Source organism: Nicotiana tabacum, chromosome 9 (assembly GCF_000715075.1).
Source record: "Nicotiana tabacum cultivar K326 chromosome 9, ASM71507v2, whole genome shotgun sequence".
NCBI lineage: Eukaryota > Viridiplantae > Streptophyta > Magnoliopsida > Solanales > Solanaceae > Nicotiana > Nicotiana tabacum.
The window spans coordinates 105981427-106009120 of NC_134088.1; positions in this window are offsets into that span (position 1 = coordinate 105981427).

Genomic DNA, 27694 nt, shown 5'->3' on the forward strand with positions numbered 1-27694 from the left:
GCCCTCACCCCCCCCCCCCACAAGCAGAAGCATATATTGAATTATTTCACTTATGGGCTAAATTCCCTCTTACAAGGTTAGAAAGGAGACTAACCACGCTCCGAAGTTCCATAACTAGCTCCCAAGCCCTTTCGATGACTCAAACCGATGCCCAAAGCTCCAAAACTGGTCAATAATTATGCAAACCCATTAATATATACTCAAATACTCATTATAATCCTATTTACATCAATTCCCAACTGCGCTTGAAAAGTCGATAAAATCGCCCTCGAGCCTACGTGCCCGGATTCCGAATATTTTCGAAGATAACCATTACCCATAACCTTATGAACTCAAATGTATGATTTATTCCCAATTCCATGCCCAAATTTGTGGTCAAAATCCAAAATACCAAATTCTAGGTTTTCTACCAAAACCCCCCACAATTTCTACTAATTTCCATGTTTAAATTCTTATACAAACCATGTATTTAACTTATAATAATTGGGGATCACTTACCTTGAGTTGCTTGCTGAAAATCTCCCCTTGAAACTCTTCAAAATCGCCCCAAACCAAATGAAAATGGGAGAAAAATGGGCCAAGTCCCGTTTTAAAGAAACCCCACTGCCCAACGACATTTTCGCACCTGCGGCTCTTAGGCCGCTTCTGCGGAACTCCATCCGCACCTGCAGCCCTTGCCGCTTCTACGGCTACTGACATTGCACCTGCGCCATCGCAGGTGTGCATATCCTTCCGTTTCTGCGGTTCTCAGTAGCCTTGGATCCTTCCGTTTCTGTGGGCTCGCACATACGGCCCTCTTCATGCAGGTGCGGTTACACCAGATGCCCAGCTGCTTCAGCTCTTCCTCAAATTTAAATTCGATCCGTTAACCACCTGAAATTCACCTGAGGCCTTCCGGGACCCCGTCCAATCACACCAACCAGTCCAATAACATAACACGGACCTGCTCGAGGCCTCAAATCACATCGAACAACATCAAAATCATGAATCACGCCCCAATTCGAGCTTAATGAACTTTAGAACTTCAAACTTCAACATTGGATGCCGAAACCTATCAAATCATGTCCGATTGACCTCAAATTTGCACACAAGTCATATTTCACATTACGGACCTACTCCAACTTCCGGAATCGGATTCCGACCCAAATATCAAAAAGTTCACTTCCGGTTAAACTTCTCTAAAACCTTCAAATTTCTAACTTTCGCCAAATGACTCCAAAATGACCTACGGACCTCCAAATCCACTTCCGGACGCGCTCCTAATACCGGAATCACCATACGGAGCTATTCTCAGACTTTGAATTCCAAACGGACATTGATAACATTGAAATGCACTTCAACCCAAATTTGTGGAATTCTTCCAAAATGCTAACTTTCACAATAGGTGCAGAAACGCTCCCGGGGCATCCAAAACCCTATCCAAACAAACGCCCAAGTCCGAAATTATCATACGAACTTGATGGAACCTTCAAATCCCGATTCCGTGGCCGTTTACTCTAAAATCCAATCTTAGTCAATTATTCCAACTTAAAGATTTTGAAATAAGAATTTTCTTTCCAGTTCAACTCCGAACTTACCCGAAATTCAATCTCGACCACTCGTACAAGTCATAATACCTGAAGTGAAGCTGCTCATGGCCTTAAACCGCCGAACGATGCGCTAGAGCTCAAAAAGACCGGTCGGGTCGTTATATTCTCTCCCACTTAAACATATGTTCGTCCTCAAACGTGCTAAGAACTGCGCTAGAGTTGTCCGAAATCACTGTTTAGCATCTCGTGCACCTACCTGTGCTACCACAACTCTATTGAGTGCACTGGCTCGAGTAAATCTGAAGATTTTCCCTTTTACTTAACCATATATGCTTTAGAGATCAATTCCAACATACGGAATTCTCTTCCAGGCCTGCTTCCATCATACGAACACAGTATCAATCTCTATACGATGTGCCAGAACATGACTATGTACTTTGCTGAATTCACACCATGCACTACAACATTCACATGACCATAATAACATTCTCTGATCATAATAGCTGACATTCCCCGAATCTGATGCTCACCATGTACCTCGTGATATATATAAATATGGTTCCAACTCTTGCAATACCACCATGATGGAAGAGACGTGTAGAAATTCATAACCAATTGCCGAGTCAACAAATCATTGAATCTCTCCTCTTGACTAGAATCATCACCCCATTATGAACCGAATATTGGTATCTGCTCTTTAATATGCTTCATATAATTCGATCGCATTGATCCCAGATCCAAAAATCTCGTCTCACCTAGTATAAGCTGTCCAGGCAATAAGCCACCTCAGGCACTGCCAAAAGTCGCATATGATGCCACAATGTGCCAATAAGCTACAAACCCAAGAGTGATACCTAGGGAAAATAAACTCTAGAAAGGATTACTCAACCCGCGTATCTAATTAGACAAGTGAAAAGGTATCATGAACCTTCCTTAGAAAATGGGATACAAAACAATCAAAATAGAATATAAGGGACTGTACTCAACATCACACTGTTGCGGCGTGCAACCCGATCCAAACAACATACACGTGGCGGCATGCCACCTGATTCACACATAACAACCTATAAGGAATTAGTTACCGAGCTAAAATGCTCATACTTGTGAAATACCCGAATATCAGCCACAAACACGCCAAGTGCATAATACCACCCCTGGGGAGACAGATAGCTCCATACGCTACAAAAATCAAGCACAACCAAGGTGTGATATATGATCTAACTCTCGAGAGCCATCCTGCTTGCATAACACCATCGCTACCCAGAACCTCAACACATATGAAATCATCAAGCCATTTCACAACTCACACGACACCATATAGTAATACATGAAATAGTCGGCAGCGAAATAACATCCAACGTCCGAATACTCCTCCACAAGTAGCGCTATGCTGAAATGAACACATCCAGCCCGGTATAGATCCCACATTCATATCTAGATCCATCCACGGACCTCAAGCCGATTTTGACCGTACCACACTAGGCTAAGAACCTTTCAAGGATCCAGGGTAAACCTTTTTCCCCTAACACACGAAAACAACCATCATAACCGGAACAAACATCCACAGTCCACAACCAAATGAACCGAGTACCCTCCAGGCATAAATTTTTCAAATTAGCGATATTACAACCCTCTTCATAATTTGTTTAAATCTTCAAACAATCAAGTGACTACATGTCACACTTATACATTCTTCCTGTGGGACACGATCCACGACTTTCCGCACCAGCTAACAAGTCTGCACGCCCGTACCACCGGCCACACTAACGTTGTGAATCAAATCGAGAATCCGCAATCAGTATGCAAAGCCTTTTACACAAGACATCGATCTCAGGTGACTCCAAAGACAATACTAGCTTACTCTAACCATCTGAATCCTTTCCCGCTCATCCGAGCCCTTGACATCCTTGTCGACACCAAACTGCAACCTTGATCCTCAACTTCTGAATCCCATGTCGATAACTGCACTTAGTCATGCTAATGCGCAAGAGTACAAGAATTTCATCTTAACTTCCGAACTATTAATAGGGTAAACACTTCACCACATAGAAACCTTTTACTTAACTCATTCCAAGAGAACTATCTCAACACGCGACTGAATCCTCATATCTGCAGAAAATACCAACCTCAAGTAGTGGTCTAAACCACCATAACCCTTCCGATATCCATTTGCACATAACAAGCCATAATACTCGAATGCCTTTAAATAAGATCAGTTATGGCGATCATCAAACCTCGCACGTACCGTCACAAATCACATGAATAACCCAACACACTAAAAAAGTTGATCATTGCCATAATTATGCAGATTCAACCATTGCTAACCAACCCGACTCTTTCTAATTTACCCTGGACTTGCCTTAGGAATAATAATAGCTCCATTCAAAACATGGCGAACTCAATCTGCACTCGTCCTGACTAATCCTATTTCACAAGATCACATTGTTCAAAACCCACAAACCATTTCATACCCTCTTTGTGCGCATAATCGCGTCTTCAACTGATATACCCATTCTGATGATTTTTCTATAAAGCCAAAGTTACATGATCCCCTTCCTCTCATGATACCCCGTAAACCAAAGATAACACGGAACACTCCAAGCTCATTTATCATAATCCGCTGGAAAAGCTCGATATTCAACCATACTATGGACTCAAAATCCTTAGGCACCCCACTTTAACCTTTGAATCCATTAGGACCATTGTTGAGAGTCACCCATTCTGACTTGCCCCCGAATATAATCAAACTCCAAGGTCCTGTTAGCACATGAACACCCTCTTAAAGAAGCAATCGGCTGAATTTTTGTTTTCTTACACACCACTTCCAAACGAAGCCTAGACACTGAGTCTTCCCTAAACCTTAACACGAATCGATAAGGCCAAATATAACACACATGCCTTAAATCCTTTGCTCAAATTACTGTTGATGTTCACTTCCCTTAGTCATAGCGACCCATCAATACAGTAATAACTAGAAACTGCACTAGTTGACAATTACACAATCCAATCATAGACGGTAGGGCTCTCCCACTTAGGCTGAAGCTACCATTGCATAACCCTGAAACCCACGAAAATTCCTTATCTCCTATTGACATGATCTTGCACAATCAACCTGCCAAATTCCTCGAAATCTTTCTATTAACCTTTAATGAACACTCCGAACCATTAGCCACATTCACATATTCAATCTCATGCCGGGTAGCTAGTAGAATTCTTCGCAGAAGCTTCATCAACACCACGCGACCGCTAACCTACTCACAGGAGATAACCCACCCGTGGAAATTCTATGCCGACATCCTCCAATAACGCTTCACCGAGTACAATTACCATGAAGCCAATAAACCATCCTGAGCCCGTGCTCATTCACCAGTTGTACAAGTATGTTCACTCCTCATGGACATTAACTAAAGGTGTGACAATACATTCCAACCCAAAGTCATGTTGTATCCTTCTTCATATCAAGCAACTCCCTCCTGTCACACCTAATCTTCCTCAATATAGCAGCCAATATTCCAAATTAAGCCCGTATACCTAGTCACTATCCACTATGAATCTCAAATAACTCTAAACTTTCCTCAAGGCGTGTAGCTATCCTATCACAGAACCCACATGCTACTCTGCCATTCTCCCACTTTGGTCAAACTTACTTCTTTAAGTAACTACCCGACACCTATTTCTCACGCTTGGCCTTCTATGAGTTTATCCACCGCAAGGAACCTTCCACTTGTCCTTCCTCATCCTTCGCTGCCAGTTGTTGCCTTAAATCAAGATCTACCTTTATAGCACTTGAACCGATCGATCGCTACCAACTTTAAACCTTTCCGAAGATCATCTTCCTTGAGCCCTCAACACTCGTACTACCGATTACGTCCTGAATCGCCGCGCACTGCGATCTCTGACAGCTGCTTCCCCGACACTATTTCACACTACCCTGCCCCAAATGCAAATTGATGAAGACCATAACATCGGCGAACTAAACACATTCAATCCAGGACGACGACACCACATCAGAGATGAAAATTCCACCATGCTCGAAATACCAAGTCTCGTTACTTCGTCAACCCAAACCTGAACATTCATAGTCTGATTGCCTTTCCTTCGCCGGAAATAAAATACTGGATCTCTGAATCATGCACTAAGTAAACCTCCTTCCAAGCCATTCACTGCTTCGATGCGTAGATAAGCATCCTACTATTACACGAACACAGTGCGATGGCAATGCACGAGTCGTCATAGCAATCAATGCAAAACGTCAAAACCTTAGGTAATACCGATACTGAGCTGCAACAACAGAACGGCTTTCTGCAAGGCGACGACAATAGCCCAATCAAGTACGCAGGGAGAAACATCATGCACCACATCTGTAGTCCCAATTTATAACAGCGCTTTACGTTGCATAAGACTAAATAAGAAGGGAATAACGGCATAAGCCTCAAAGGAATCGAATCGCACGATAATGAATCAAGAAGGGAAGTGCTCCTAACAGTCCTGTAGCCTCTCGAAGATAAGTACAAACATCTTTGTACCGATCCGCAAGACTCTACTAGACTCGCTCATGACTCGTGATACCTAAGTGAACCTAGTGCTCTGATACCATGTTGTCACGACCCAAAATCCAATAAGTGTCGTGATGGCGCCGGACACCGCTGTCAGGCAAGCCAACGCTAAATACTTAATTCAAGTCTCATTTTAATATTTTTGAAATCATAGTTTTTCCCCTTAATTAAATAGTAGAGGAGTTAACAAAATACATAATAATATCTTTAAAAATTCTAACACAGTGCAACCCATAATCATCCCAAAACCCGGTGTCACAAGTGCTTGAGCATTAACTAGGAATGTAAAATAAAATACAATAGTTGTCGGGAATACAAATTGGACATGAAAAATGTAAGTACTCTGAAGGAGACTCTGTTGGCTGTGGAGCATCGTATAGAATGCAGCTCACCTAATTCCCCGTCATAATCATGCCTTTGCGCCCACACGGCCACTAAACATAAGTGTACCTGCACATAAATGTGCAGCAAGTGTAGCATGAGTACATAAATCAACACGTACCCAGTAAATATCCCGCCTAACCTCGAAGAAGTAGTGACGAGGGGTTGACTCGGACACTTACTATGGGCTATAATTAATATACCGATGATATGATAAATTATGGATTTTATGAGGCAACGGTAAACACAATAACATGAGGCAGGTAAATAATTCTCTTGTTAATAGGGGATTTCCAAATTTATTTTAATCTTTGAACAATTTATATCTCCGACCAATGAGGCCATATCAATTATCAATAATTCCAAACAATCAATTAAGTCATGCCTAAATCATGCCGAGTTCGTACGGCCTGATCCAACAAATATTTAAATTGTGCACTGCCAGAGGGTCGAATGCCGCGAACCATAGATACATCTATTTAATCTGCCGAGGTTTTTGGCCCATTCCATAAAAGATAAACACATTCAAACCACCAAATTAAGGATTTATTTAGGTTTAATGTTCAAAGAAATATCAATTCTCATTAACGGTCAAGTGACACGTCCGAAACCTAAGAAGGTGAAGTTTAAAATTTTGACATTCCTTCATCAAGTTCCAATACATTTTAAACGGTTAAATTTACAAGTAGGATGCAAGCATCGCAAATATAACATGATATGGGTCCTAGACTACCCAGACATAAGCATAATAGTAGCTACGCACGGACTCTCGTCACTTTGTACGTACGTAGCCCCCCACAAGTAGAAGCACATATTGAATTATTTCACCTATGGTTTAAATTCCCTCTTACAAAGTTAGAAAGGAGACTTGTATCGCTCCAAAGTTCCATAACCGGCTCCCAATCCCTTCCGACGACTCAAACCGATGCCCAACGCTCCAAAACTTGTCAATAATTATGCAAACCCATTAATATATACTCAAATACTCATTATAATCCTATTTACAACAATTTCCAACTCCGCTTGAAAAGTCGATAAAATTGCCCTCGGGCCTACGTGCCCGGATTCCGAATATTTTCGAAGATAACCATTACCCATAACCTTATAAACTCAAATGTATGATTTATTCCCAATTCCATGCCCAAATTTGTGGTCAAAATCCAAAATACCAAATTCTAGGTTTTCTACCAAAACCTCCCACAATTTCTACTAAATTCCATGTTTAAATTCTTATACAAACCATGTATTTAACTTATAATAAGTGGGTATCAATTACCTTGAGTTGCTTGCTGAAAATCTCCCCTTGAAACTCTTCAAAATTGCCCCAAACCAAATGAAAACGGGAGAAAAATGGGTCAAGTCCCGTTTTAAAGAAACCCCACTGCCCAGCGACATTTTCGCACCTGCAGCTCCTAGCCTGCTTCTGCGCATCCGCTTCTGCGTAACTCCATCCTCACCTACGACCCTTGCCGCTTCTGTGGCTATTGACATCGCACCTGCGCCATCGCAGGTGCGCAAATCCTTCCGCTTATGCGGTTCTCAGCAGCCTTGGCTCCTTTTGCTTCTGTGAGCCATCTCCCGTACCTGCGGGCTCGCACCTACGGCCCTCTTCACGCAGGTGCAGTTACACCAGATGCCCAGCTGCTTCAGCTCTTCCTCAAATTCGAATTCGATCCGTTAACCACCCGAAATCCACTTGAGGCCCCCCGGGACCCCGTCCAATCACACCAACCAGTCCAATAACATAACACAGACCTGATCGAAGCCTCAAATCACATCTAACAACATCATAATCATGAATCACGCCCCAATTCGATCTTAATGAACTTTAAAACTTCAAACTTCTACATTCGATGCCGAAACCTATCAAATCACGTCCGATTGACCTCAAATTTTGCACACAAGTCATATTTGATATTACGGACCGACTCCAACTTCCGAAATCGGATTCCGGTCAAACTTCTCAAAAACCTTCAAATTTCTAACTTTTGCCAAACGACTCCAAAATTACCTACGGACCTCCAAATCCACTTCCGGACGCGCTCCCATACTGGAATCACCATACGGAGCAATTCTCAACTCGGAACTCCAAACGGACATCGATAACATTGAAATGCACTTCAACCCAAATTTATGGAATTCTTCCAAAATACTAACTTCCACAATAGGTGTCGAAACGCTCCCGGGGCATCAAAAATCTGATCCGAACATATGCCCAAGTCCGAAATCATCATACGAACCTGCTGGAACCTTTAAATCCCGATTCCGAGGCTGTTTACTCTAAAATCCAATCTTAGTTAATTTTTCCAACTTAAAGCTTTCAAAATGAGAATTTTCTTTCTAATTCAACTCCGAACTTCCCAAAATTCAATCCCGACCACGCGCATAAGTCATAATACCTGAAGTGATGCTGCTCATGGCCTCAAACCGCCGAATAACACGCTAGAGCTCAAAATGACAGGTCGGGTCGTTACATGCGGGATTATTATTGCATGTGCGGAAATGACTTAAGAGACCTGAGACCGCTTCTGCGATGATGTGGTCGCACTTGCATGTCCTCACCCACTCAGCTCCCGCTTCTGCGATCAATCCCCGCATGAGCGGCTCCACTTCTACGCCCTTTTGTCGCACCTGCGACCACTGGTTACCTAGACTAGGGCCGTATCTGCGAGCTCCCTTCCGCGTGCGAATCCGCACCTGCGGTCTCCCCACGCAGGTGCGAAAACACCAAAAACCAAAAAACTTCAGTCGAGCCAAAATAGGTGTGTTAAGCATCCGAAACACACCCGAGGCCCCTAGGACCTCAACCAAACATACCAACAAGTCCTTAAACACCATGAAAACTTAGCCGAGCCCTTAAATCACATCAAACAACATTAAAAACACGAATCACCCTCCGATTCAAACTTAATGAACTTTGAAACTATAAACTTCTTCAACCGACGCCGAAACCTATCAAATCACATCAGATTCACCTAACATTTTGTACATAAGTCATATTCAACCCTACGGATCTACTCCAATTTCTGGAATTTGAATCCGACACCGATATCAAAAAGTCCACTACCGGTCAAAATCTCCAAAAATTTGACTTTTGCCAATTCAAGCCTAAATCAGCTACAGACCTCCAAAACACAAACTGTACACGCCTGTAAGTCCAAAATCACCCAACGAAGCTAACGGAACCAACGAAACTCCATTTTGGAGTCGTCTTCACACAGTTCTGACTACGGTAAAAATCCTAAGGCTTAAGCTTCCGTTTAGGGACTAAGTGTCGCAATTCACTCCGAAATCACAACAACAACCTTTCGGCAAGTCATATAAGCAGCAAAAGATATGGGGAAAGAAGTAAACAGGGGATCGGGGCTACAACTCTCAAGACGACCTAAAGTGGTGAAAAGATGAGGATAACGGCTGGGAAAATTATGATCGGTCTCCCAAGTCGCCTCCTCGACCGGCTGACCCCTCCACTGCACCTTTACGGAAGCAATGTTCTTTGACCTAAGCTTTCTGACCTGCATGTCCAAGATAGCCACTGGCTCCTCAAGATAAGATAGATCCTTGTCCAACTGGACTGAGCTGAAATCCAGCACATGAGTTGGATCACCGTGATACCTCCGGAGCATAGAAACATGGAATACCGAATGAACTCCTGCTAGATTGGGAGGTAAGGCAAGCATATAAGCAACATCCCCAACACGCCGCAACACCTCAAAGGGACCAATGAACCTTAGGCTCAACTTTCCCTTCTTCCCGAACCTTATAAAGCCCTTCATAGGTAAAACCCGGAGCAAGACCCGTTCTCCAACCATGGATGTAACATCGTGAACCTTCCGATCAGCATAACTCTTATGTTTGGATTGGGCTATGCGAAGTCGATCCTGAATCACCTTCACCTTATCCAGGGCATCCTGAACCAAGTCTGTACCCAATAATCTAGCCTCGCCAGGCTCGAACCAACCCATTGGAGACCGACACCGCCTACCATACAGAGCCTCATACGGTACCATCTGCATGCTCGACGGATAACTATTGTTGTAGGCAAACTTCGCAAGTGGAAAGAACTGATCCCAAGAACCTCCAAAATCTATCACACATGCACAGAGCATATCCTACAATATCTGAATAGTGCGCTCGTACTGTTCGTCCGTTTGAGGGTGAAATGTCGTGCTCAGCTCCACTCGAGTACCCAACTTATGTTGTATGGCCCTCTAGAACTGTGATGTACACTGCGTACCCCAATTAGAGATGATAGATACTAGTACGCCATGAATCCTGATGATCTCACGGATATAAATTCGAGCCAGCTGCTCAGAAGAATAGGTAGTCATCATAGGAAGGAAATGAGCTCACTTGGTCAGCCTATCTACAATCACCCAAACTGCATCAAACTTTCGATGGGTCCGTGGAAGTCCAACCACGAAATCCATAGTGATCCACTGCTATTTCCACTCTGGAATCTCTAACTTCTGAAGCAACCCACCTGGCCGTTGATGCTCATACTTCACCTGCTGGCAATTTAGACACCGAGCTATATACTCCACTATGTCGTTCTTCATCCTCCTCCACCAGTAATGTTGCCTCAAGTCCTGGTACATCTTCGCGGCACCCGGATGAATGGAGTACCGCGAGTTGTGAGCCTCCTGGAGAATCTACTCACGCAACCCATCTACATTGGGCACACTTAGCCTGCCCTGCATCCTCAATGCACCATCATCTCCGATATTGACCCCCTTAGCATCCCCGTATTGGACCGTGTCCTTAAGGACAAGCATATGGGGGTCATCATATTGACGCTCCCTAATACGATCATAAAGAGAAGATCGAGAGACCACACAAGTGAATACTCGACTCGGCTCAGAAATATCCAATCTAACAAACTGGATGGGTAAGGTCAGAACATCCAACGCCAATGGCCTCTCTGCTGCTTGTGGATATGCTAAACTCCCCAAACTCTCTGCCCGGTGACTCAAAGCATCGGCCACCACATTGGCCTTCCCCAGATGGTACAAAATGGTGATATCATAATCCTTAAGCAGTTCCAACCAGATCTCCGTAGCTGATGACGGTCTAGGCTAACTCTGCACTGCTTTCACTTTCTTCGGATCCACCTTGATCCCATCACTCGATACTATATGACCCAAGAATGCCACTAAGTCTAGCCAAAATTCACACTTTGAAAATTTTTCATATAACTTCTTTTCTCTTAAGGTTTGAAGCATAGTCCGCAGGTGCTTCTCATAATCCTCTCGAGTCCGGGAGTACACCAGAATGTAGCCAATAAACACAATGATGAAAGAGTCAAGATAAGGCCGAAACGCACTGTGCATCAAGTTCATAAAAGTTGATGGGGCATTGGTTAGCCCAAATGACATCATAAGGAACTCGTAGTGACCATTCTTGAAATCAGTCTTCGATATATCTGGCTCCCGAATCTTCAATTGATGATAACCGAAACATAAATCAATCATGGAAAACACTCTGGAACCTTGTAGCTGACCAAATAAATCATCAATACAAACGAGGCAATGGATACCTGTTCTTCGTTGTGACTTAGTTCAACTGGCGACAAATTTGCATAAAGCCATCCTTCTTCTTCACAAATAAGACAAGAGCAACCCAAGGTGACACACCGGACCGAATGAAGCCCTTATCAAGCAATTCCTGTAACTGTTTCTTCAACTCCTTCAACTCAGGAGGAGCCATACGATATGGAGGAATAGAGATGGGCTGAGTGCCCGACAACAAATCAATGCCAAAGTCAATATCTCTATCAGGTGGCATGCTGGAAGATCAGCTGGAAACACATCTGGAAAGTCCCTCACTATTGGGACCGACTCAACTGTAGGGGCATTAATACTGACATCTCTCACATAAGCTAGATACGCATCACACCCCTTCTCAACCATTCCTTGAGCTTTAAAAAATGAAATAACTTTGTTGGGAGTATACTCTAAGCTACCCCTCCACTCTAATTGCGGTAAACCTGGCATAGCCAGCGTCACGGTCTTAGCGTGACAATCAAGAATAGCATAATGGGGAGACAACTAGTCCATGCCCAAGATAACTTCAAAGTCTACCATACTGAGCAATAATAAATCATCTCTGGTCTCAAAACCACTTAGAGCAATCAAACACGACCGATACACGCGGTCCATAATAAGAGAATCTCCCATAGGAGTAGACGCATAAACAAGGTAACTCAAGGAATCCCGAGATACGCCCAAATACGGGGCAAAATAAGAGGGCACATAGGAATAGGTAGAGCCTGGATCAAATAGGACCGACGCGTCTCTATGACTGATCGGAACAATACCTGTAATGATAGAGTCGGAAGCAACTACATCTGTACGAGCAGGAAAAGCATAATATCTAGCTTGTCCTACCCCTCTAGGGCGACCTCGACCTTCCCGACCTCCATCTCGAGCTGGCTGAGCAGGTGGGCGGTAGCTGGTGCTGGAATCATAGCCTGAGGACCCGGTGAAGCACGCGGTGTCTAAGAAGTCTATAGAGGTGCACCCCTCCTAAGTCTGGGGTAATCCCTTACCATATGGAGAGTGTCTCCACACTCAAAACAAGCTCTCGGAGGGCATGGTTACTGTGACTGGCTCGGGCTAGGTCTGCTAGACTGGCCGCTAAAAGCACCTCGTGCAGGAGATGCACTAGATATTGGTGGTGCGTAATAATGCTCCTGGGTCCTATAAGGGACCTGAATACCACTGGCAGATGGAAGAGCTAAATGAACGGTGTGACTCATATAACCCCTACCATGGCGAACTGCAGCCGGGGCACGAGTACCACTGTAAGTGCCAGACTCTTGATACCTCTTGGCCTCCCTCTCCTCTGTATCCCGGGCAAGCATGCCCTCCAATCTCCTGGCAATACTCATAGCCTGCTGATAAGAAATATCCATCTCCAACTCCCTGGCCATACTGATCCGGATACTGGGGTGGAGTCCCTCAATAAAATCGTCGAACCTTCTCTCGAACTATGGCAACGAAGGCCGGTGCATGTCGGGCCAAATCACTGAAGCAGACTGCATACTCTGACACAGTCATAGCACCCTGGCGCAACTGCTCAAACTTCACGCGCCATGAGTCCCTGAGGCTCTAAGGGATATACTCTCTCAAAATATGTCCGGGAACTAAGTGCATGTAAGTGAAGTTGCCTCATCCGGACTACTCAGCTCATAAGCACGCCACCACTGATAAGGCTGCTCCTCTAAGCTGGAGGGTGGTAAAAGAAACCTCGCTCGTCTCCACTACACCCATAGTACGGAGAATATGATGACACTCTTCCAGAAAACCTTGAGCATCATCTGTAGCCAATCTGCTGAAGTTAGGCGGGTGGTACTTCTTGTACCTCTCAAATCTAAATTGCTCCGCCTCAGAAGCAGTTGTCCTAGTCTCGTGCTGAACCGGAGCTACCGGCTTCATAGGGATGAACTCTGGGGCCTAGTCAACCTGGACCTTCTACTCAGGAGTACGGGCTGTGGGAGTCTGTGCCCCTCCCCCAACCTGAGATATGGCAAGAGCTAGTGGGATCAATCCAGCCTGAGCTAAGGTGCTGAACATGCTCAGAAACTGGGCTAGAGTCTCCTGGAGAGTTGGTGCAGCAACAGGTATCTCAGGTGTCTGCCCTCAATCCGGAGCTACTGGGGGCTCCTTTGTAGCAGATCGTCCGGGTGCTCTGGTTGCACTTCGGCCTCGGCCTCACTATCTGTGAGAAAGAATAGAATACAAAAGTTTAGAATTTTGAAGTAAACAATTCGCACGACAAGGAATCAAAGAAGTGTAATTCTTCCTAACAGTTCTATAGCCTCCTGAAGATAAGTACAGACGTCTTCGTATCGATCTGCGAGACTCTAATAAACCGGCTTGTGACTCATGACACCTATGAAACTAGAACTCTGATACCAACTTGTCACGACCCAAACTCCCTCTGTATCTCTATAGGAAACTAGTATCTCTATACACTAGAGTCTAACAAAAGACGTACGGAAGGTAAATGACATAGGAGAGAATAGAGGGGGACTTCTAGGTCTGTGGACGCAGCAGATGTACCTTGAAGTCTCCGTACAGCAGCAAGCACTCTCAGTTAATAGCGTGGCTGATAAGAAGTACCTGGATCTGCGCACAAAAACATGTGCATAAGAGTAGCTTGAGTACACCACAATGGTACCCAGTAAATGCCAAGCCTAACCCCGGTTGAGTAGTGACGAGGTCAGGTCAGGACCACTGGTAAATAATAAATAAGGCAAGAGAATATACAGTATAATGAAAGACTAGAATTTAACAAAAGGAAACACAGCAAGGCAACAGTACAACACCCATGGGTAAACAGCAGGGGATCTCCCGAGATACCGTCTCGTAGTCCCAAAATAAATATGCAGGGAGAACTCCCGAGGTGCCGCCTTGTAGTCTCAAAAGTAAATATATAGGGAGAACTCCCGATGTACCGCCTCGTAGTCTCAAAAGTAAATGTGCAGGGAGAACTCCCGAGGAACCGCCTCGTAGTCTCAAAAGTAAATGTACAGGGAGAAATCCTGAGGAACCACCTCGTAGTCTCAAAAGTAAATGTGTAGGGAGAACTCCCGAGGAACAGCCTCGTAGTCTCAAAAGTAAATGTACATGTAGAACTCCCGAGGAACCGCCTTGTAGTCTCAAAAGTAAATGTACAGGGAGAATGCCCGAGTAACCGCCTCGTAGTCTCAAAAGTAAATGTGCAGAGAGAACTCCCCAGGAACCGCCTCGTAGTATCAAAAGTAAACACACAGCTCAAACCGATAAATACAAGAGTTGACAACAAGAATTCTACAGTTATACTGATAAAGAACAAGGAGAAGCAGGAAATCAACTAGGCATGCTTAACATAGTTCAAATAAGCAGTTAAAGTACGTAGGCATGTGATATTAGACTAAACAGGATAACTACGCATATTGGAATAGCTCAATTAAGAATGAAAATAGGCTAATACTCATTAAATCGGTATAACTCAAATTAAAGGAAAAATAGGTTACTACTCAGTAAAATAAATCGAGTTTACAACAAATAGCCCATGTACGTACTCGTCATCTTACGTACAAGGCGCTCACATATCACAATAGTACCAAATCCTAAGGGGATTTCCCCCACACAAGGTTAGGCAAGCCACTTACCTCGCACCAAGCTCAATCAATCGGTAACGATGCCTTTACCACAAATATCCGACTCTGAATGGCCAAAATCTAGCCAAAATCATTTTCATACCATAAATATAACTATAAAAAACTAATTTAATTAATGAAATCAAAGCTAAAGCAAGAAATTAGAAAATCGACCCAAAAAGCCTCCCCGGTCCACGTAAAATTTTAGTCTATAAAGTTTTTACCATTTTCCCCCAAATTTCCAACTAAAATCCCTAATTAGATGATGAAAATAGTAATAGATGCATGAAATATAGTCCAATCCAGGTTAGAATCACTTACCCCAACAATTTCCTTGAAGAACCCTCGACAAATCGCCTCCCACCGAGCTCTCAAAGTCCCAAAATTGAAAATGGAAATCAAAACCTAGAACTTGACCTTTTCTGCCTAGCAATTCTGCATCTGCGGATTACCAATCACACCTGCGATGCCACACCTGCAGAATTATCATCGTAGGTGCAAAAATGACTTAATAGGCTTGAGACCTATTTTTCGATGAGGTGGCCGCACCAGCGGAAAATGGTCCGCTTCTGTGAAATCCTCACTAGCGGCTCCGCTTCTGCGCCCCTTTTGTCGCAACTGTGACCACTGGTTACCCAGACCAAGGACGCATCTGTGAGCTTCCTTCCACACATGCGAGTCCACACCTGCGGTCTCCCCACCACAGGTGCAAAAACACCAGAAACCAGAAAACATCTGCAATTTGCATAAGTCCAAATTCAATTCGTTAAGCAGCCGAAACACACCCGACGCTCCCGGGACCTCAACCAAACATACCAACAAGTCCTAAAACACCATAAAAACTTATCTGAGACCTCAAATCACATGAAACAACGCTAAAAACATAAATCACCCTCCGATTCAAACTTAATGAACTTTGAAACTTCAAACTTCTACAACCGATGTCGAAACCTATCAAATCACGTTCGATTGACCTTAAATTTTGTACACAATTCATATTCAACTCTACGTACCTACTCCAACTTCCGGAATCAGAATCCCATCCCGATATCAAAAAGTCCACTACCGGTCAAAATCTCCAAAAATTTGACTTTCGCCAATTCAATCCTAAATTATCTACATACCTCCAAAATACAATCCGGACACGCCCCATAGTCTAAAATCATCCAACGGAGCTAACGGAACTGACATAACTCCATTCTGGAGTCGTCTTCACATAGTTCTAACTACGGTCAAAATCCTAAGGCTTAAACTTTTGTTTAGGGACTAAGTGTCTCAATTCACTCTGAAATCACAACAACAACATCCCGGCAAGTCATATAAATAGAAAAAGATACGGGGAAAGCAGTAAATAGGGGATCAAGGCTATAACTCTCAAAATGACCGGCCGGGTCGTCACAATTTATGAATTACAATCGGACTCAATTTGATAGGTTTCGGCATCGAATATAGAAGTTGGAATTTGTTAGTTTTATTAGGCTTGAATTGGGGTATGATTCATGTTTTTAGCATTGTTGGATGTGATTTGAGGCCTCGACTAAGTCTGTAATATATTTTGGGACTTGTTGGTATGTTCGGACGGGGTCCCGAGGGGCTCGGGTGAATTTCAGAGTGGTTTCAGACCATTTCTAGGCCATTTTTAACTGCTGGTTTTTTGGCTACAACAGTGTGCATCGCACAAATTTCTATTGCAAAGAGCTGACTTTGGAAGCTTATATCTCGTAATCTGTAAGAGATAATCCAAAAAATAAAGTTGTAGCCCTTTGAGTCTAGTTTCCAGAAAACCATGTACGCGAGGTGACGAATACGTACTTGATTTATATGTGCAAATTATATCGGTTAAAATTCATAGACACCTTTATGTATTAAATTGGAAATTGTTGGCACTTATGAAATCCTTATTTGTTGAATTTGTTTTTATATGATAATTTAGTATGATTGCCACCTTCATTTTTTTGTAAATCCCGTGTTTTTGTTGAGTTGATATTTCCTGGGGATAATTTCATTATGGATTATTCATTTGCAAATAATTTATTAAATAAATTTAAAAGGAGGCATTAATCTATTAGCCAAAATTTTGGATTAAAAAAGGCGTTGTTCCTTGATGAATTATTTTCCAGTTCATGTTGTGGAAATTGGCATTGAGTTATAAAGGTCATAAATCATATTGAGGTAAAGTATTAATTTGTGAAATATTATTCTGCTGAGTTGTTCACTCCCGAATATTTTTTTAAGATTTTGTGCACATTATGGTCGAGCCATGGGCTCCTTATTGTGAAAATTAATGTATTGTTGATTTCTGTGGCAAGTTGAGCACTTCATGTGCAATTGGTGATATGTTGTAATAATTGAGCACTCGAGGTGCAATTTATGAGATGTTGTGTTATTGGCATGTGATATTGTTCAGAGGTTTGTTCGGGTGTTTGCACGAGGTTTCTGCCGTGCTACTGTTACTATTGATATATGCACATGCGGCGTGACAAGACTGGCTTTATTTGTGGGTTTGCGCATGTGGCAAGACACAGAGGAAATATTATTATGCGCGTGCGGTGAGACAAGGCGGACATTTACTTTATTATTGCGCACGTGGTGAGACAAGGTGGGCTATGTTGGGGATTGATTTATGATGACTTGTGATGGCCTGGGGGCATTGTTGTTGTTGATATTTATGATTTGGGACTACGAGGCGGTACCTCAGGAGTGCCATTTTGTCTATATTTCTCTATGGATGCACTTGTCTTTGGTTATTTTATTTTTCTGTAATACGTAAATTTTCGTGTTCTCCGTGATGTATTATTTGACTTAATATTAAGTGATTTATATTTCTTGTTGTATTGTGTTAGCTTTGGCTTTTTCGCACGAGACTCTGAGGATTTGTGTTTCTGGTTTGTACTTGTTCTTAATGATTTAGTTGTTTTAAATAAAAGAAATTACTATTATGTTTTAATTTAATAAGTTTTACATCCAAGTCAATAGTTTATCTGATGCTTTACTTTAATTGAAATATCATTTTCTTCACTCAAACTATTTCTAAAATAAACTCATTTCTTTGTTGAATTCCTACTTGATTTACGAAAATAATTGTAATCTTACTTTATTGAAAATAAATTGATCGTGCAAATTTTATGTATTGATATATTTGGCACGATAATTGTCCATGTGGTTGTGATAGAAATATGGGCACGAGGTACCATGAGAATATGAAAGGGGGCTGTGACCCGTATTTTTATGATTTTGAGATAAGAATAATTATATGTGAAAGATTTATTATTCGTCTGAGTAATAATTATGGTGTTCTTACTGCCTTGTTATTTACATCACTAGTCGATTATTATTTCTAGCATTGCTATTTATTTTCTATTATTTTTGTATACTGTATTGCACATATTAGACTAGTGATTGTCTTGATTGTACCTCGCCACTACTCCACCGAGGTTAGTCTTGATACCTACTGGGTACCGACTATGGTGTACTCATACTATACTTCTGCATATTTTTGTGCAGAGCCAGGTATTGGAGATATCGGATTCAGATAGAGTTAGTGTACTGATCTCAAGGATTCAAGGTAGAGCTGCTTGGTCATCGCAGTCCCTTGGAGTCTTTCCATTTTATTGTACTGTCAACTCTTATTCAAACAGTATTGTATATTCGATCCTTGTGATCATTACATGTATTGAGTTAGAGTTCGTGATTCAGTACTACCAGCCTTGGGAGGTTGTTATTATTATTTCCGCTGTTACTTTTGACACTTGTATAAAAAATATAAAAAACAAAAAGAAGTTCGAAATATAATTATAATCGGCTTACCTAATCTTAGAGACTAAGTGTCATCACGATGCCTGTGGTGGGACTTTGGGTCGTGACATTTACAAAAACTGAAAATTATACAATAAAATAAAATCAATCTTGTTGATAGTTAATAATTATTAAATATGAATCTTTATTTTTGGAAAGCTTTCAAAATCTATTTAGTATAAAATTAGGGAAAAGGTACAAATTTGCCCCTATACTATGGTATATAGTTTACATTTGTCCCTCGTTATACTTTTCGTCCAAATCCACCCCTACCGTTAACAAAGTTTATAAAATTGCCCCGAGCCCTAATGGATATCCATTGTGGCAGCCAATCCCTCTATTAATTTATCCACATCGGTAGCTAAGTGAGCACTTAATATCTTGTTTATTGCCTTTACTAAATTAGAAAATTAAAAAAGCAATTCTTCCACATTTAACCTAGTTTTGTTTTATAACCCACCCTGCCTCCCTCCTTTAGCAGTTGCCGACGTCGGAAACTAGATTCGTCATGCCACCATTTTTAATCAAAACTCTTAACAGTTTGTTCTTCTATTTCTGATGTATTAACACATCTTTACCATTCTTACTAAAGCCAATGGAGATTTACCGAGCACCATTGCCATTCGAAGACATCAATTTACCATCATCAACATTTACTATTATCAGCAACGGAGAAGAATCTATTGCAATTTTCTTTTCCAATTTCAAGCAGCTTTCGTTAACTTCAATGACATTATTGTTGCAACTGAGCTAGGGTTTATGATCAACTCTCACATAAAAATCGACTTCAAAAATATACTAGGATATGGATTTGAACAGGCAAGAAAGATAAATCATGGTCAAAGAATATTTTGGTGGCTTTTGGCGGTGTTCGGAGGGATCTGGTTTCTAGTGGTGGGGGTATTTTCCGATAGGTCGCAAATACAAGAGGAGTGAGAGAGATATGGGGGTGGATCTAATCAACTTCTAGGATGATTTTAATCTTAAAGAAAAAGACATATCCTTACTTGCTGCTTCTCCGGCTATGAGTAACCGACGAATTTATCCTCATCAGCTTGTCAGAAATTTTGAACCTTTTGAAAAACATCAAAGAAGATAATGGTAGGGTGGGACTAGGGGTAGTAGAGGGGGTGGCTGGGCAGTCAGCTGATAAGGTGGTAGTTGACGGCGGACCAAATGTTGTAAATGAATATGTCACGACCCAAACTCCCTTCGTATACCGTCGTGACGGCACCTAGTCTCTATGACTAGGTAAGCCTAACAAATTTCAGAAAATAACAAAACGAAAGTAAAACTTGTCACCCAACAGCAGTGGATAACTAAATAACTGGTAACAATGCCACTCGGCATGTACAATAACCAATACTCTATAAATACACAGTCTTCCCAAAATCCGAAACATCGTAAGTCACAAGCTATAGAAGGAAAATAACATCTCTATACACCAGAGTCTAATAAAATGAATATAGGAAATGTTTGACATAGGAGAGAATAGAGGGGGACTTCTAGGTCTGTGGATGCAGCAGATGTACCTTGAAGTCTCCGTACAGCAGCAAGCACTCTCAGTTAATAGCGTGGCTGATAAGAAGTACCTGGATCTGCACAAAAAAACATGTGCATAAGAGTAGCTGAAGTACACCACAATGGTACCCAGTAAATGCCAAGCCTAACCCCGGTTGAGTAGTGACGAGGTCAGGTCAGGACCACTGGTAAATAATAAATAAGGCAAGAGAATATACATTATAATAAAAGACTAGAATTTAACAAAGGAAACACAACAAGGCAACAGTACAACATACAGGGGTAAACAGCAGGGGATCTCCCGATATACCGTCTCGTAGTCCCAAAATAAATATGCAGGGAGAACTCCCGAGGTACCGCCTCGTAGTCTCAAAAGTAAATATACAGGGAGAACTCCCGAGGTACCGCCTTGTAGTCTCAAAAGTAAATATACAGGGAGAACTCCCGAGGTACTGCCTCGTAGTCTCAAAAGTAAATGTGCAGGGAGAACTCCCGAGGAACTACCTCGTAGTGTCAAAAGTAAACACACAGCTCAAACCGATAAATACAACAGTTAACAGCAAGATTTCTAGAGTTATACTGATAAAGAACAAGGAAAAGCAGGAAATTAACTAGGCATGCTTCACAGAGTTCAAATAAGCAGTTAAAGTACGTAGACATGCGATATTAGACTAAACAAGATAACTACACATACTGGAATAGCTCAATTAAGAATGAAAATAGACTAATACTCATTTAAACAGTATAACTCAAATTAAAGGAAAAATAGGTTGCTACTCAGTAAAATAAATCGGGTTTTATAAAAAAAAAATAGCATGTGTACGTACTCGTCACCTCACGTACACGGAGCTCACATATCACAACAGTACAAAATCCTAAGGGGATTTTCCCCACACAAGGTGTCACGACCCAAAACTAACCCCTGTCGTGATGGCGCCTATCGTGGAACTAGGCAAGCCGACTCATTTCCAAACAAAATGATATTTTCATTTCAAAGATAATTTCAATACTATTTAACATAAAACCTTCATTAAAGGTGTACAAATCAAAAAAAACAGAAGTGCAGAAAAGAAAAGCCCAACATCGGTGGGTCACTAGTCATGAGCATCTACTACAAGCTGTCTAACAATATCAAGGCTAACTCAGCCTAAAAAATAGCTAAATACAACTAGAGGAATATAAGAGGGAGAAGAGCAGGGGCTGCGATCGCCAAACAGCTACCTTGCTATCTCCAAGAAAATCTGCAACCAGAACACTCAATAACCACTACCGTGTCCAGCTACACCTGAATCTGCACACAAGGTGCAGGGAGTAACGTGAGTGTGCCAACTTAGTAAGTAACAACAATAAATAAAGACTGAGCAGTAGTGACGAGCAATAAAGCATATAATGTTCATATCAGGAAATCTCAGTAAAATACCACATGCTTTTAAAAATCAGGATTTGGATCAAATATCTCGTTTAAACCCAGTACCAGTAAAAATCATTTAAAGATGTTTTTCAACAGTTTTCGAACAGAGAGAAATGAAAAAGGTGAGCAAAAATGATGAAATCATTAACAGCCCCCCGGGCAAAACATCACTCATATACAGCCCCTCGAGCAAACCTCACAGTCACTCGTGCCACTCGGGCATACCTCACAATCACTTTTGCCACTCGGGCATACCTCACAATAACTCTTGCCACTCGAGCATACCTCACAATCACTCATGCCTCCCAGTCACTCGACACTCGGCACTCGCACTCAGTAGGTACCTGCGCTCACTGGGAGTGTGTACAGACTCCGGAGGGGCTCTTTTAGCCCAAGCGCTATAATCTGCACGGACAACTCACGTGCTATAATAATAAAGTATGCTACAAGCGGGCAGCCCCGATCCACACTCATCCTCACAAATCAGGCCCTCGGCTTCACTAAGTCATATACCTCTCAAGCCACTCGGGCATTTCAGTAAAACAGGGCATTCGGCCCAAAACATTTATATGCATCAAATTAGAGTCATAAAACTGAGTTATGTGGTAAACAAGTATAAACATGACTAAGTATATATTTTCAATCGAAAACAATGAGAGGATGGTAAGAAACAGTCCCTAAGGGTCCAAACAGCATTGGCGCAAGGCCCAAACATGGCATTCAGCCCAATTTACAGAAATTCTTTCTAAAACATATAAGTATCATATGTTTTCAACAAAGTATGCAACTTTACAGTTGCTACGGGACGGACCAAGTCACAAATCCCCAATAGTGCACACCCACATGCCCGTCACGTAGCATGTGCGTCACTAAAAATAGTAGAATGATTCAAAATCCGAGGTTTCATAGCCTCAGGACTAGATTTACAATCGTTACTTACCTCAAACCGGTCAAATCTCTACCCCGCAATGCTCTTGCCTCTGAACTCGGCCTCCAAATGCTCCGAATCTATTCACAATCAGTATAATACCATCAATGCGCGCTAACGGAATGAATTCCATAAGAAAAGCAACAAAATTAGACCAAAACCCGAAATTGGCTCAAACCCGGCCCCCGAGCCCACATCTCAAAATCCAACAAAATTTACAAAACTAGAAATCTCATTCACTCACGAGTCGAACCTTACCAAATTCATCAAAATCCGACATTGTTTGGTCCTTCAAATCCTTAAATTACTCTCCAAATATTCCAAGCCCTAACCCCTCATTTTCACTAATTACCATGATTAAACAACGTGAAAATCACCATATATACAAGTATTAGGTCTCAAGTAACTTACCTCAACTAAACCCCCTTGATTCGCTCTTCAAATCTCTCCCAAAAGCTCCAAAAACTGAAAAGAAATGGTGAAGAATGCACCAAAATCGCGAAGGGTTCTATTTATGGTTTCTGCCCAGGTTTTTCGCACCTGCGACCATTTTCTCGCACCCGCGTGCCCTCACCTGCGGTCCAAGGAGCTGCACCTGCGCAACTCACTTATCCGCCCAGACTCCGTATCTGCGGCAATATCCGTCGCACCTGCGAAGGCGCATCTGCGCGTTTCCTCCGCTTCTGCGAAGCCTGTCCAGCATTGCCCTTTCTGCATCTGCGCCCCAGGTTTCGCACCTGCGGGCTCGCAGATGCGACCTCCAACTTGCACCTACGCAATCTGCCTAGCCCAGTGTTGCCCGCACCTGCGCACTCCCCACGCGCACCAGCGGCCTCAAACCTGCGACCCTTTCTTCCGCAGGTGCGGAAATAGTAGAAGCAATAGCTCCAGCTGTAAATTCCAACTTCGACAAAACCGTTAACCACCCGGAATCACCCCGAGGCCGTCGGGACCTCAAACAAAAATACCAACAAGTCATATATCAACAAACAAACTTAGTCGATCCTTTGAATCACTCAAAACAACATCCAAACACCAAATTACCCTCGGATTCAAGCCTAAGAACTTCTAAATTTCCAAATTCGGCAACCGATGCCGAAACCAACCAAACCACGTCCGAATGACCTCAAATTTTGCACACACGTCACAAATAACACTACGAACTTACTCCAACTTCCATAATTCCATTCTGGCCCCGATATCAAATTTTCCACTACCGACCGAAATCGCCAAATTTCTAATTTCGCCAATTCAAGCCTAATTCTACCACTGACCAACAAATCACATTCCGGACGTACTCCTAAGTCCAAAATCACCTAACGGAGGTAATGGAACCATCAAAATTCAAATCCGAGATCGTTTACACATAGGTCAACATCCGGTTGACTTTTCCAACTTAAGTTTCTACTTAAAAGACTAAGTGTCTCAATTCACTCTGAAACCACTCTGGTCCCGAACCAACTAACCCGATATAATATAATATAGCTGAATAAAACAAAAAGAATTATAAATGGGAAAAATGAGGCTATAACTCTCGAAATGACCGGTCGGGTCGTTACACAAGGTTAGGCAAGCCACTTACCTCGAACCAAGCTCAACCAATCAGTAAGAATGCCTTTTCCACGAATATCCGACTTCGAATGGCCCAAATCTAGCAATAATCAATTACATACCATAAATACAACTATAAAAAAACTAATCTAATTAATGAAATCAAAGCTAAAGCAAAAAATTAGAAAATCGCCCCAAAATGCCTCCTCGGGCCCATGTCTCGGAATCAGGTAAAAGTCACAAACTATGAACACCCATTCACTTACGAGTTCATTCGTACCAAAATTATCCAAATCCGATATCAAAATCCCAATCAAAACCCAAAACTATAGTTGAAGAACTTATTCCCATTTTTCCCAAATTTTCCACCCAAATCCGAAATTAAAAGATGAAATTAGTGATAGATTAGTGGAATATAACCATAAATGGGTTAAGAATCATTACCCAAAAGCTTTCTCTGAAAATCTCCCAAATTATCGCCTCAATCCGTGCTCTCAAAGACCCAAAATGAAAATGAGATCAAACCCTCGAAATTGACCTTTTCTGCCCAGCGATTCCGCATCTGCGGACTACCAGTCGCACCTGCGGAATTTCCATCGCAGGTGCAGAGATGGCTTAAGGTCCAAAGATCCGCTTCTACGGACCAGGGCACGCACTTGCGGGCCCGCTTTTGCAGATGACTATAACGACCTAACTTGTCGTTTTAAGAATTAATGCCTCGTTCAGTGACTTAAGGTCTCGAGCAGTTTTGCAATATGTATTATGACCCGCAGATGTGGTTGAGTTGAATTACTGAAGATTCGGAATTAAATTAAAAGATCAATTCTTATTTAGAAGCTTAAATGTAAAAAGTGGACCGGAGAATTGAGTTTTGAGCAAACTGCTCTGGAATGGAATTTTGATGATGTCAATAGCTCCGTATGACAATTATGGACTTGGGAGCGTGTCCGGAAAATTATTTGGAGGTCTGTAGTGGAATTAGGCTTGAAATGGCGAAAGATGAATTTTTGGAAAGTTTGATCGGGGGGTTGACTTTTAGATATCGTGGTCAGAATCCGATTCTGGAAATTGGAATAGCTTTGTTGTGCCATTTCTAACTTGTGTGCAAAATTTGAGGTCATTCGGACGTGATTTGGGAGGTTTCGGCGTTATTTGTGGAATTCAGAAATTTCTAAGTTCATTAGGCTTGAATCCGTGTGTAATTAGTGTTTTTGGTGTTGTTGAAGGTGATTTGAAGGTTCGACTAAGTTCGTATGATGTTATGGCATGCTTTGGTATGTTCTTTTGAGGTCCCGAGGACCTCGGGTGTGTTTCGAGTGTGTTTCGGATCATTTTGGGCTACTTTAGATGCTGATTTGCTGATATCTGGTATTGTTCTTCGTGTTCGCGAGGAGCCTCTCGCGTTCACAAAGATGGATTTGACTTCTGGGATTTTGTTCTTCGTGTTCGCGAAGAAGGAAATCTCTATTGCAATAGTCTAACTTTGGAAGCTTATATCTCGTAATATATAAGGAATGAGGAGATGAACAACAAATTAAAGTTATTTTCCTTTGAGTCTAGTTTCCAGAAAGTTAAACCATTTGTCATTTGGTATTTTGTATAAAAAGTTATGATCATTATACTAGAGGCTATCTAAGAAGAGTTTGAAAATGGTTGTTGGAGAATTTGTTCATCGCGAACGCGAGGGAAGGGTCGCGAACGCGAAGAACAAATCCCTGGGCAGCATAATAAAGTCCAAATTCGTCTCATTCTTCCATTTTTGGACCAAGGAAGCTCGGGTGAGGCGATGTTTCGAGAGTTTTTCAAGGAAAACATGGGGTAAGAATTCCTAACTTGATTTTGGTTAAATTACATGAATCTAGTGTTGTTTTTATCACTAAATTAGTGAATTGGGTTGAAAATGGTAGAAATCCTCTAGACTTTAATTTAAGATTTGAAGGGAGATCCGTCATTGGAATTTGATAATTTTATTATGGTTGAACTCGTATCGGAATGGGTGTTCGGATTTCGTAAAAATTTTGTCGGGTTCCGAGGGGCGGGTCCCGCGCTGACTTTTTCGAATAAAATTTTAAGTTGGTGTTTTATTAGCCGGAATTATTTTTGATGAATTTTAATGAAGTGGTACAATTAATTTGGATAGATTTGAGCTGTCCGGAGGTCAATTCAAGCAAGAAGGGGATTTTGGAATATCGACATAACTTCAATAAGGTAAGTATCTTGCCTAACCTCGAGTGGGGGAATTACCCCTTAGGCATTGAGTCTTATGTGGAAATTGTGTGATTTGAAAGCCGTGTACTCGAGGTGACAAGTACGTACTCAGGCTTATATGTGCAAATGTTATTGGTTTAAAGTTTTAGGCATTCTTATGTATTAAATTAGATAATTGTTAGCATTAGTAAATCCTTAAATTATCACGCCTCGTTCCTTATTGTCAAGTTTGTATTTTATATAATAACTTGGTGTTATTGTCATTTGGATTTTATGTGAATTACATGTGTTTGTTGATTTGATATTTTTCTTGGAATTAAATTCATGATGGAATCCTTATCTGCAAATATTTATTAAATAAGTTTAAATTGAGGAGTTAATATAATTATCAAGAATTTGGATTGATGAAGGTGTTGCCCTATACTGAGTATTTTTCACCTCTGTTGATTGTTTTGAGGTTTTATATACGTTTTGTGGAGCCTTGGGCTATTTGTTGAAGAATTTATTGATTCTGCTACATATTTGGAATTTGGTTTTGGTCAGTGGCAAATTGTGATATGAATTGTTGTATTGTGTTGTGGTTTAAACACTCTCCTTGATGTTATTTATGCTTCCTACCTTGCTTGTTAATGATATACATGTGCTTGGTAAGGAAGAGTGTAAAGCACG